Below are 13,125 nucleotides of genomic sequence, written 5' to 3' on the forward strand. Positions count from 1 at the left end.
CTCGGCCTTCACGAGATTCTCATCATGGGGGATGGTGACGTCGACGAGTACGGCCCGGCGCTGTGATCGATCTATCAGCACGATGTCAGGCTTATTGGCTACAATAGTCCTGTTAGTGATGATAGATCGATCCCAATAGAGCGTGGCACGACCATTTTCGAAAACTGGTGCAGGTGAGTACTTGTAGTACGGCACTTCATGGTCCACAACGCCGTATAGGAGGGCAAGCTGCTGGTAAATAATTCTGGCCACGAGATTATGTCTGTGCAAGTACTCGCCGTTAGCAAGATGAGAACAACCGGAGATAATATGCCTGAGTGACTATATTAATTATTATGTCTGTCTTTTACAAATTCTCGGGACCATGGAGTTCCGGGCATTTGGAAGGCGTGCGTAGAGCCGAAGCCAACACGTAGAAGCCCCTTGTAATAAGACAATTTACTCTAAATGTAATGTGACACCAACCGACGATTATCCCTGTTTGCACTATAGTAGTGCACCCAAGGACAAGCCCCGGTTAGTATAGGACTATTGTAAGAAAAGGTACAAAAAGAAACCGGGCTATTGAGTTGAGTTGCTAGTGGGCTAGTAACCGGGACTATGGAGGAGACTATGGCACCTGCCCTGCTCATATGTTAAAAAACATGAAAAAATGGGCCAGGTGGTGACTCGCCAACTCACAATATGGGTCCCCGAAAACGGCCGCTCGCACGGAGCGACAAGGGGACAACATCACGTGAGCGGCTCAGGGCGTGGAGAGGTGTGCACCGCTTTCCACACAGTGGCTGTAAGCAGCCACTGTGCCAACTCGCGTCTTAGGCATATTTCACTTCCGCCCTGCGAGCATATAGCTCTGACACCCCACTCTGGACGGCCGGTTAAGGCAAGCCAGAGGTGAGAGTCCTGTTATTATTACTAGCAAAAAGCAGACCTTTGTAAGGGCTCGCGGAGGTTTTCTACCTTAACGTACCGAACCGGTTGCTGTCCGGTACGCCTGTCTGTTACAGCTTTTACTTTGTCCTTTAAAAACGTGTCCAGACGACAAAATCAAATTGCCAATACCATCCACACGTAATATACAATTTCATAAGTGCATTACATCCTACACGGTCGCCCAGTACTTTTTGTAAGGAACCCAACTGGCTTTCCTACATAATGTTGGGTCAGCGAGCCAATGTTCTTGAATTTATTTTTGCGTCCACTCCACACAATTGATCGAAAAACTATCCCGTCTGGACACCTACTGGCGGTAATCACGCTGCTCCGCACATAAACTAACACACACAGTTCCACTAGGTACAGCCAGGGTCCAGCATCAGCTCTATCTTGGGTACTGCTCTTCAAGTTCTCATTAAGACGTGTCAGATGACCAAAACAGCGTGTGCCTATGTTGCACCAAACCTGAGTTCCACTAGGTACAGCCAGGGTTCAGCATCAGCTCTATCTTGGGTACTAATCTCCTAAGTGCTCATCAAGACGAGTCGGATGGCCAAAACAGCGTGTGCCTATGTTGCAACAAACCTGAGTTCCACTAGGTACTGCCAGGGTTCAGCATGAGTTCTATCTTGGGTACTGTTCTCCCAAGTGCTCATCATGACGAGTCGGATGTCCAAAATAGCGTGTGTCTATGTTGCATCAAACCTGATCGAGTTCCACTAGGTTCAGCCAGGGTTCAGCATCAGCTCTATCTTGGGTACTACTTTCCTAAGTTCTCATCAAGACGAGTTGCATGACCAAAACAGCGTGTGTCTATGTTGTATAAAACCCAAGCTCCATTAGGCACTGTCAGGGTTCAGCATCAGCTCTATCTTGGGTACTGCTATCCCAAGTGCTCATCATGACGAGTCGGATGTCCAAAACAGCGTGTGTCTATATTGCATCAAACCTGAGTTCCACTAGGTACAGCCAAGGTTCAGCATTAGCTCTATCTTCTGTACTGCTCTTCCAAGTGCTCATCAAGACGTGTCGATTGACTAAAACTGCGTGTGCCTGTGTTGCACCAAACCTGAGTTCCACTAGGTACAGCCAAGGTTCAGCATCAGCTCTATCTTGGGTACTACCTACTTTCCTAAGTACTCATCAAAACGAGTTGCACTATAAAACCCGAGGTCCACTAGGTACTGTCAGAATTCAGCATCAGCTATCTTGGATACTGGTCTACCCAGTGATCACATGACGAGTCGGATATCCAAAACAGCGTGTGTCTATGTATGTTGCATCAAACCCGAGCTCCACTAGGTACTGCCAGGGTTCGGCATCGGCTCTATCTTGGGTACTACTCTCCTAAGTGCTCATCAAGATGAGTCGGATGACCAAACCATAATGTGCCTTTGTTACACCAAACCTGAGTTCCATTAGGTACTGCCAGGGTACTGGGTCATTTTGCTGAACTGCACGCCGACGTTTCGATTGGCGTGCAGTTCCCATACAAGTTGCAGTCGGGTTGTAGTCCGTCTATCGGCCCTAAGTCACTGAAGTTTGTATTAATTATGCTTATCTTTATTTATAATTTTAGCAGTTCCAAGCAATAGTAACACTAAAGGCGCCATTCATTAATTACGTAAGACAATTTTTGCCAGCTTTTGACCCCCTCCCTCCCCTATGTAAGAAATAATAAGAATAGGCTGACCCCGTCCAGCCACCAATATAATTTATTTTCAAAAAAATATTTTTATGAATGTTTATTTGTACCTGTACAAAGGTACTTGAGCTCGTTTAAGCTAACTCTGCACCGTGTTTGATAGTATAGAGTGTGGAAGTATTATTTTAAACGTCATAATTTCATAGAAATTAAAAAAAATATCGCATCTTTGTGGTCTTACTTAAGAACTATGAAAACCCCCTCCCACCCCCTTGTAAGAAAAAATAAGATATGTTCGACCCCCCTCCACCCCAAAATCGTCTTACGTAATAAATGAATGGCGCCAAAACTGTATCTCGAACTGAAAATACCCGATTTAAGTTTGCTAACACAACATGACTGATCATCACATCGTCAGCGTCACAAAACATACGAGTAAATTGACCTCCGCAGTAAATATACAGCAAGATTGAATGTTCTAGTAGGTATTCACAAAAACTTAATTGCTAAAATGGGAATCAAACCAAGTGAAGCGAGGTGGGTTGAATCCAAAATTGTGCCCACTTTGGTATTCATCGTTGTTAATGGCGTAAGCGCCATCGACATTATTGAACTTGAAAATACCACATAGGTATCGTATTGTCTGAATACCCACAACACAAGCCTTCTTAAGTAGTCAATTTGTATAAGAATGTCCAATATTTATTTATTTATTTATTACTAACGCCATCTGTTAGAGAAAGACATAATTAACATTAGCACGAATGTTAATTCATCATTTTGCCAACAGATGGCGCTAGTAGTAATACAAAGTGTTATTACTTTATTTTATTTTTTTAGGTTTAAAAATGATATTTTTATGTTTGATAACACATCTAGACATGAATTTAAATTACTATGTTAAATTTCAAACCTAACAGTGCAGTAATTTTTCCGTAAAGTGTACCACAAGAATGCATAGTTCGTCGATTAGTGATAGCTTTATTTATTTTTGATCTTAAGTTAGGTTGTTTATAACATGAATATAAAAGTAAAATACAAAAGCATATAAAAAACAATAAAAAATACATATAAACACGTTATAAAAAACCTAACTTAGGGTGCCGCCGCCATTATTATTATTGTTATATATTATTACATTAATAATTATTAATTATCATGATAAGAAAAGGGAAAGATCCAGGTAAAGGGCCTCCTATCTTTTTTTTGCTAGGGTAGAGACAACTGTTAATTAAGTACCTACATAACAAAATTATAAGATCAAAAACAAAACTACTTATGCAATTTAAATTTTATACTTGTTGTTATTAGAACTATATGTGATTGGCCTATTTTCAATATTACAGAGAATTATCTCATTTACAAAATGTTTGGAAACAAAAACATTATCTGTTTTATAATAGATTAACGAGTAGAAGCAATTTCAAGTAAAAATAACTACCATTTTTGGACGAAGTGTATTAGTGCAGTTTATGGTCTCCATCCATCCATCTGATTATCGATTCATTTCCTTAAATTAAAGGGGCCATAGAGAACAAACAACCTGTACCGTATATTACACGCCTACTAGAAACAACTAAACGATCTAACTGGCGGCCTAAGTTTTAATAGACGATGATGAATGACCATGTACGTGAATAAAACCGCTTGCCAACCACGCAGGCAAACATAAGCTACAGATGTTGGACATAACACATCATTGAATTATGTTTATTTTTATTGGACTTGACCTACCTAATCTGTGAAACATCTGTCTATGGTAAACGGCTCCCTAGGTATTGTAACAACTAAATAAGTTATTTTTGGTTGAGAGATTGTTTTAGTCTTACACTTGCAGTTAATTACAAAAAAAAATACCTACATATCGACACAATTCGTGTCGTTACCGCTTCACTAATTACCAACCACTAAGCTCCCGAACCAAGATATCATATTTCCTTTTTCTATATTACATATTTAGGTAGGTCTGTATACAATCTTACAACAGACTCATGGGGCGACCCTGGCTATGCATTTGTATTTGTTAACAACTTTAGACAACTAAAACTATGTTCAGGTATAGAGATCAGGCATACCAGTACAAAAGCGCTTTTCGTTTGTAACGCGAAATTATTGTAAATCTCAAGTTCATCTCATAATGGTTGCGAAAAAAGTCGACTCGCCCGCTCAATCACAAAAAGAGGACATAGCTGTTAACTGTTAATGCCAGTGACGAGCGCGTCAGTCAGCTAAGACGACATAGGTGACGTCCCATGGTCAAAAGTACCTTATAGCGGGTATGGAGTTATGCATACCCCAGTAATCTACAATAAATAAGCTATCGATAACACAAAAGATCAACCTCCTAAGTTGTGTAGTTACAGAGATACTATTTTTTGAAAATAATGTTGTAAAATGAGCAACTTTACGATAGAGAAGTTTTAAGTTTAGCCACCTAAAAAACTATGTTCCTGAAGTAAGTTACATAGTTGACTACAAATAATAATACCTTAGACTCCTGAGATTAAAAAAATGTTGCGACTTGTTCTGTAATATAAACAGAAACCTTTGATATCGACTGATTTATGTGTATACTAACCAATCTCTTAAAAATAAAGTTTTGTTTTATTATCACGATTGATTGCAATGAGCTCTCAAGATTTAAATGTATCTATTAGAAAACGACTCTGAGAGACAGTTTAAGCATAAAAAATATCGATTTAGACGTGAAAATGTAATTTTCACCTCAGCAGCTCGAACAAGGGTACTTTGCTTCTTAAAAACAGTGAGCAAAATGCGATTTTGCTCACTAAGTCATTTTGTCTCACTCAGTGAGCAAAATCGCATTTTGCTCACTGAGTGAGACAAAATGAGTGAGCAAAATCGCATTTTGCTCACTGAGTGAGACAAAATGTCATTCAAGTGATCTTTATAGTCAAATGTCATTTCAACATGCGGGGTCTAATACAAGTTCGATATACTTGGGTTCTATTATCTCTGTCCCTCTAGGTATGTTTTCACTGCTTAGGGTGAAAAATTTTGTGTACTACACGAGATCAAAGTTATTTACATCTCGTGCGCTTTTGAATCCCTTACTACGCTCAAGATTCTAAATTAGATTCACTCGCTACGCTCGTGAATCTATTATAGAATCTTTCGCTTGCACGGGACTCAAAATAAGCACTCGAAGAAATATCAAACTTTGATCTCTTGTTGTACAAATAACTATTCTGACTTTTTCATGTAAAATCACAAAATTGAATATTTTTTATTTTTATGTGAGCCACAATCAATTTTTCTGAGCACATATGAAAGAAATTCTGTCATTCAAATGAAATAGGTCCTAAAACCGCAACTAAATATTAGGTCCTTACCTATGAAATTGGCGTTTTTGTTCATAGATATAAGTCTGATCCTAGTTTTTTTTTTTTTTACAAAAGTACATACACAATTACAATAAAACTACAATATGATTTCGCCAAACTGCTTGACAGCAATTAATTGTTATTTTTTATTGTTAAGTGTTCAGAATTAAGCCTTGAAAATAGGTCTTTTCATGTGCTGTCGGTTCGAGTATTAAAATTACTTATATTTTTCTAATGGTACCAATTTTCAAGAAATGGAGATATTGAAAACATACCTTAAAGGTGTCAAAAATTACTGGAAAAATTTTGTTTGGTTTGAATTAGCCATCAAAAAAATATCCGCAAAATTAATTGTATGGAAATTCGTATTTCGTTGAAATTCTCCGAACAAAACGCCAATTTCATAGGTAATGACCTAATACTATATTCAACCTCTTATGCCACTTTAAACTTACATAACAATAACGGTCTTTGCTCCATACATTTTAGAAAAGGTACCTTATGGTTATAAATTTAATAATACATCACTAAAAAACATCAATTACACTGAAGTTTATCTTTTATGAATTGAAAATCTTAATTTACATTAAACTACCACAAATTTAATTAGTTCCTCGTCATAATAATCTTAAAAAAGACCTATATTTTGTATGTAAAGAAAAGGTACCTTGTAGTTAAGTTACATGATGAGGCATGACGATGATGGAACAGTTAGGATAAACTAATAATATTTTGGGGTTAAGATGGTATAAATCGTCTATTTCTTATCAATAATATATTTTGGTTGCCATGCGCAGAAGACAAGCGGCGTTGAGGTTCGATGACCTCAGATATCCCCTGGGCATTTTTCAGCAAACCAATGGCAGATTTATTGCATGCGACCAAACCAAATCAAGATTACTCTAGTTAAGAAAGACTTGACGAAAGTAACTTTGGTATAATAGCAGGCTACTTGGATTTGTAATGTCGGTCGATGTACGGTTATAATATTTGCTAGGCCCTTCGACCAGAACTGAAATTATCAAATTAGTTTTTCAGAATGCTAATACAGTTCTCTACCAAACTTCTTTTCCCGTATTGACTTCATAAAAACGCTTGCATGGCACAAGACCGGTATTAATATCCATGGTGTCTTTTTGTCGCACTTGAGATTCGCCGACGATATTGTTTTGTTTGCCGAGTCCCTGGATGATCTCCAAAGCATGATTCAAGGACTATACCATGCTTCTATAAAGGTAGGTCTTAAGATGAATATGTCCAAGACCAAAGTTATGACGAACATCACTGGCTTTTCGAATCTCACCATAACGGTGGGAGCCGAAGAGCTGGAGGTGGTCGAGCAATACGTGTATCTTGGACATATTCTATCTTTCGACAAAAAACAACAGGAAAAGGAGATCTCCAGAAGAATCCAGTTGGGTTGGGCGGCATTCAACAAACTTGCGGACATCCTCAAATCTGATAACTTTCCACAATGCCTGAAAACTCGCCTCTTTAACCCGTGGAGCGCCCTAAACAGACACGTGTGCTGGTAACTAGTATAGGAGTTCCATACTACGGTAATTCTGGGGCGCTCCAGGGGTTAATCAATGTGTCCTGCCCACCATGACATACGGTGCCGAGACATGGACGCTCACTAAGGGGGCTGTGCATAAAATACGAGTAGCACAAAGAGCCATGGAGCGCACCATGCTCGGCATTAAACTGCAAGACCGAATGAGGAATGTCGAAATCCGACGCCGCACCAAGGTACGAGACGTGGGTGACGTCATCTCCAAGCTTAAATGGAGTTGGGCGGGACATGTTGCTAGGCAGAGTGATGGCAGGTGGACCAAAATGTTGACGGATTGGTGGCCGCTTTCGGATGAAAGAAGCGCCTGGCGTCCGCTAGCTCGTTGGGTGGATGACATTCGGAAAATCGCGGGGCACTTTTGGATAAGACTAGCCCAGGACCGGGATAAGTGGCGTACACGAAGAGAGGCCTATGCTCAGCAGTGGGCGACTGAAGGCTAGAATGATGATGATGATGATGATGATAACTAACATATAACAAAAATAAAAACAGGTAAACAAACGTTAAGCATTAAGGTTACAGATCACCCAATAAAAAAAATTGAGCATTTTTTCACCTTTTTACAAAACATTTAATATTTCCGAAACTAGAAACCCTCATAAGGTACCTTTTCCCATGGAACGTCACATATAGTTACTGCGACCTCAAGATCCTTAATAATTATGCACAATCGATGATCAGATTTACACTGGTTTGGCTTTTAGTTAGATGATAATAATCCAGACTGCTGTTCGACCACGACCGGTTCAACCACAACGATAATACCCCCGCTAACTGTCAGGATAATATTTATATTCTATTAGTTATGGACGTTCAGGTTTTTGTAGAAATGGAAAAGATGACTGTAAATCCAATTCAAAAGATATCCTGCCATAACCGTCAACGTAAACATTTATCTGTCCATTAGCTAATTGTAGAATTCACCGCCATCCTTCGAGCAACACCGGCTTCCGACACATCGGAAGGGAGGGGCCCAAGCGATATCTCACCGTACAAATCTTTCTGCCATTTTTCGCGGGGGGAAAGGTGCACACAATCGCACTTCTCACACACTTACATACAAAATCCAATCTGTAATGACGACACAAATACATAGAAAATGACACACGTCAAAGACAAATCATGCAAACCTCGATCTCTTTTTGTGTACGGACGAGTCACAAGTGTCACAACACGCACACTAACACGTTTTCGTTGAAGTATGTTATTGTATTCTGAGAGATGAGAAGTCGGATTTGTCGCTCGACCGATCCGCAATTTGTACTGAGCGAGCAAAATCGATAAATCCAACAATTACATGAGACTAAAATATAATAATTGAGTTTGAATGTAATTAAACGTATGATATGTAAAAAAAAATATTACATGTGAAATGTAACACTTTCTTTTTGTAAATTTGATGTCCCCGACCTCTTTTTATAACAAAAAACCGAGCAAATAGGCATATTTTGCAGCAGTGTTCACGCGCGCGTCTGGACTCGGTCTAGTGAAAAATCCAAATGCAACTAGTTTTATTACCCGCGCTAGATTAGATTGACGCGCTAATCTTGTACCTCGGCAGAGGGGAAATAGTGCGAATGCCGCCTCCCTTCCGTGTTGCTCAAAGCCGCCATCATAAGCGGAGTGTCGGCCATATAGATAGCTATCACTGTCAATATTTGAGTAGAGATAACTGCCGGAGCTTATTCTTATTACATAATTATGTCACACCTCAAATGGTATACGTATTTGTACCATAAGCGGTTGAAGAGGAAAACGTTTCTTTAAATGTAGGGATCTAATCATTCCTAATTATTATTGAAAAATTTATAGCTACCTAGTTTAACTACCCCTTTTTGGGGAGTACTTATGCACGGTACGATCTCGAGGCTACCAGGCCTGAGACTAAATTGCATACTCAATGTGCTTACTAACCCTACTATTAACATTTTATACACCTAAACCTTCCTCAAGAATCACTCTATTGATAGGTGAAAACCGCATAAAAATCCGTTCAGACGTTTTGGAGTTTATCGCGAACATAACATACACACAGACAGACAGACGCGGTGTTGGACTTTGTTTTATAAGGTGTAGCGATACGTTACGTAAGTTTGGATAAACTCATTGGTACGAGCCGGGGTTTAAACCCGGGACTAAGTATCATTTAAATTCAATAGAATCTACGAAAAACTCCTGTATATATAGCCTCCTAAGTCCTGAGTTCCTTTAAAACTATATATTACCTATATAACTATATATTAACTAACTTTGAACTATACAATGGAATAAAAGAAAGTTCCTAATTCCAAACTGCAAAAATGACTCTGGGTCTTAGGAGGCTATATGTTTTCGTTATTACTTCTGGTTAAGTACCTCGTACCTCCTTATAGATATGAAAGAAGTACCTATTTATAATGTCTAGCCTAGACAGTCTAGGTATTATAATGCTCTTAACAGTCACCTACGGTCCTACGTGCACAGCTGATATTGAATTGCAGAAGACGGTTCACACTGGAAACTATTTGAAAGTTTATTTGTGTTCTGTTTTAACACAAGCATCCCATTAGACAAAGAGACACTACACTAACACTCGTAAAGCAATGCAAAATTGTGTAGCCTAAAGTTACAATAAAAAAAACTATTTAGTACTTAGATTAGCTGTAAATGCGCACAAACACACTGACAGACGAGCGGACAGGCAGTTACTTTCGCATTTCAAATATTAGGTATATGAATTTTCATAATACCAGAATTAAGGATATCGAGTTAATACTAAAACGCGGTCGGTTCACCTGACTGAGCCATAAATTAAACAACAGGCCTACTAACTATTACGAACAAAAGTTCGTATTATACAAATTCCCCATTGAATGCACATTAGTAGCCTACATGTGGCATTACGAGGAAGCTGTTGTCTGTCAGAAAAGTTATATCACTGTCCCTCTCTACCAGATCTGATATCTAATTGCATCCTTCTCGGCCCGCCATACCGATTGGCAATTAATGGTGCCCATTAAGCACTCCAGCGCACCGTTGTCACGCAGGCCTCTACGATGATATTAACACGCTATCTGAATACATCAACATCACACATCAATGTGCGTAGCTACCTATTATTAGTTGTGGACGATTTTAGAGTGACGCATATCAATTACTGTTTGTACACATTTCTATTAACCTGCTGTACGTGCGGCGTATCTAGACGAGGATACGCTGATGGATGAAATAGTGTCTCACTTATGATTCATATTATAATGATAATTACTGTCGCATATTATACTTACAATACAACACGCATTTCACGGTATTTCCACAATTCTTAAATAAAACTACTATTGTAACCATGTTTATGGCTACTACTATTTTTAAAAGCTAGCTTAAAATACCAACCACTGCCTATACCATACCTAATAAAATATCGCTTTATCCTTATCCCTAAATTATAAAAATTCCTAAAGCTAAAAATACACTAAGTTATTAATTAAAAAATAAAAGTGTAAAATTATGCACTTTATCGCCCACTGCTGAGCATACGCCTTTCTCTTCTAGGACGCCACTTGTCACGGTTCTGAGCTAATCTCATCCAGAACTGACCAACAACCTTTCGGATGTCGTCCACCCAACGAGCCAACGGACGCCAGGAGCTGCTTTCATCAGAAAGCGGCCACCATTCCGTTAACATTTTAATCCACCTGCCATCACTGCCTAGTAACATGTCCCGTCTAACTCCATTTTCGTTCGGTAATGACGCAACCCACGTCTTGCACCTTGATGCAATGACGGATCTCGATATTCCATCCTTACTCAATCTTGTACCGGGGATGGTCGTCATAACTTTAGTCTTGGACATATTCATCTTAAGACCTATCCTCAAAGGAACATGGTATAGGCTTTCAATCATGCTTTGGAGATCTTCCAAGGTCTCGGCAAACAAAACAATGTCGTCAACCAATCTCAGGTGCAACAAGAAGACACCGTGGATATTGATACCAGTTTTGTCCATTGCAAGCGTTTTTATGATGTCTTCTAGTACCGCCGTAAAAAGCTTGGATGAAATGGTATTCCCTTGATGCACTCCCCTTTGGATGGATATTGGGTTACTTAGTTTCTGAAGCCGAACTTGCTATTATGTTACTTCTACCAAACTTGTTACCACAGCTGCCCTACTTTTAATTTCAGGCCATCGCAACACACAGTTTGGAAACCTTTGGTTTAGTCTAATTTAATTAAATTTGTTTTAAGAACTGCTGAATGCTGCAAACTGCCAGCTGATTTTAATTAAGAAATTCGTATGACTGCATGATATGAATGTATAGACTGCGGGCCAGGAACATTTCCATGACCAATAGCATCCCGGGTAAAACCTCGTAAAGTGGTTAAGGGTGATGTGTAATTAGCCCTTGTGGACGTCAGCTGCCCCTCTGTTAGTGGGTTGAGGAACAGCAGCCACCCAAACACATAAAAAAAGTAAATGAATTTATCATCATTTACAGTCATTGTTTCCCGATTGTAACTTTGTCACAAGATTTCTAATTCATAATGTCATCTAAACTATCATCTGAAATGAATATCAAAGAGGTGATGACTGAAAAAATATTTTTTACATGTTCTTCTGAATAGCTGGCTGGCACAACCGGCTGACTATTCATGATAGCATCTAAACTATTATCTGACAAAGTACCAACAGGGAGGCGATGACTGACGATATATGCTCCTGGCTCGTGGTCCAGTCGTATAAGTACCGTTTTCAACCAAAATGGGTACTTATTGTTGGTTGGTTAACACTTGACTGTCATAAAGATTCAATTGTCAACGATTGACATCAAATTGTGTTTGTAAAAATATTTTCTATAGTGAAATTGGAGAAGCATCCACTTTCCTTTTAAGCTTCAATAAAAAATTGTCTAAATCCCCAGTAAAAAAATATATTTACCTGCTCTGTTATATATAATAATATATAAGATAGGGGTAACTTCTAACAGCTAAATATCAGAAGTTATCCATGTTGTGTCAACTAAATACAAGTTATAGTAGGTATTATGTGGCATATGGGTTCAACATCAGTTAATATTTTTAGAATGCCTATAGACTGTCATGATGTGTGCACTTTTAAATGAGTATTTGATGGAAATGGAATTTAAGCTGAAGAAATTGATGAGGTAAAAGGTAACTACGCAAACTTAGTAGTGTTCGTTGAACAAATATGCCGTTCTTGATTGGTTAGGCTGGTTAGAGCATTGTAATTCAAGTACAAAATTTGGATGTCTCATGGTAGTGTACAGTAACAGGCGTTATAGAAGAAGAGCGTGACGACGAATATATATTATATAAGATATTATTTTAAAACTACCTGAACAGAGCTGATACCTCGCGGGCTTATAACTATTAGGGAGACGTAACGAATTAATAATTATTACAATACGAACCGTAAACACATCAATGTCAACCACTGTACTTAATGATAACGAAGGATCCGATCCATCACAAACTAAATAACCACAGTAATTTAAAGTACTATTTTTCACACGTTCTAATTAGTATATACTATACGCATAATTGAATAAAAAAATATAAAATTTTGTAATCACTCATACGAAACACTCAGTTGACAACTGATCTGATGTCACTTAGCTAATACGAGTCCG

The 13,125-nt window shown here is 38.7% G+C and overlaps 1 protein-coding gene across 1 annotated transcript in view; it reads right to left on the reverse strand.

Moving 5' to 3' along the window:
• The window catches only part of LOC134804735 (uncharacterized), a 102,327-nt gene extending 89,228 nt beyond the window's left edge, over positions 1–13,099 (reverse strand). Inside the window, exon 1 of the mRNA XM_063777936.1 lies at positions 12,907–13,099. The gene's annotated coding sequence lies outside the window, so the exon portion shown is untranslated. The remainder of the gene's footprint in view (positions 1–12,906) is intronic.
• Positions 13,100–13,125: the final 26 nt, after the last annotated feature.

Source organism: Cydia splendana, chromosome Z, assembly GCF_910591565.1.
Source record: "Cydia splendana chromosome Z, ilCydSple1.2, whole genome shotgun sequence".
NCBI lineage: Eukaryota > Metazoa > Arthropoda > Insecta > Lepidoptera > Tortricidae > Cydia > Cydia splendana.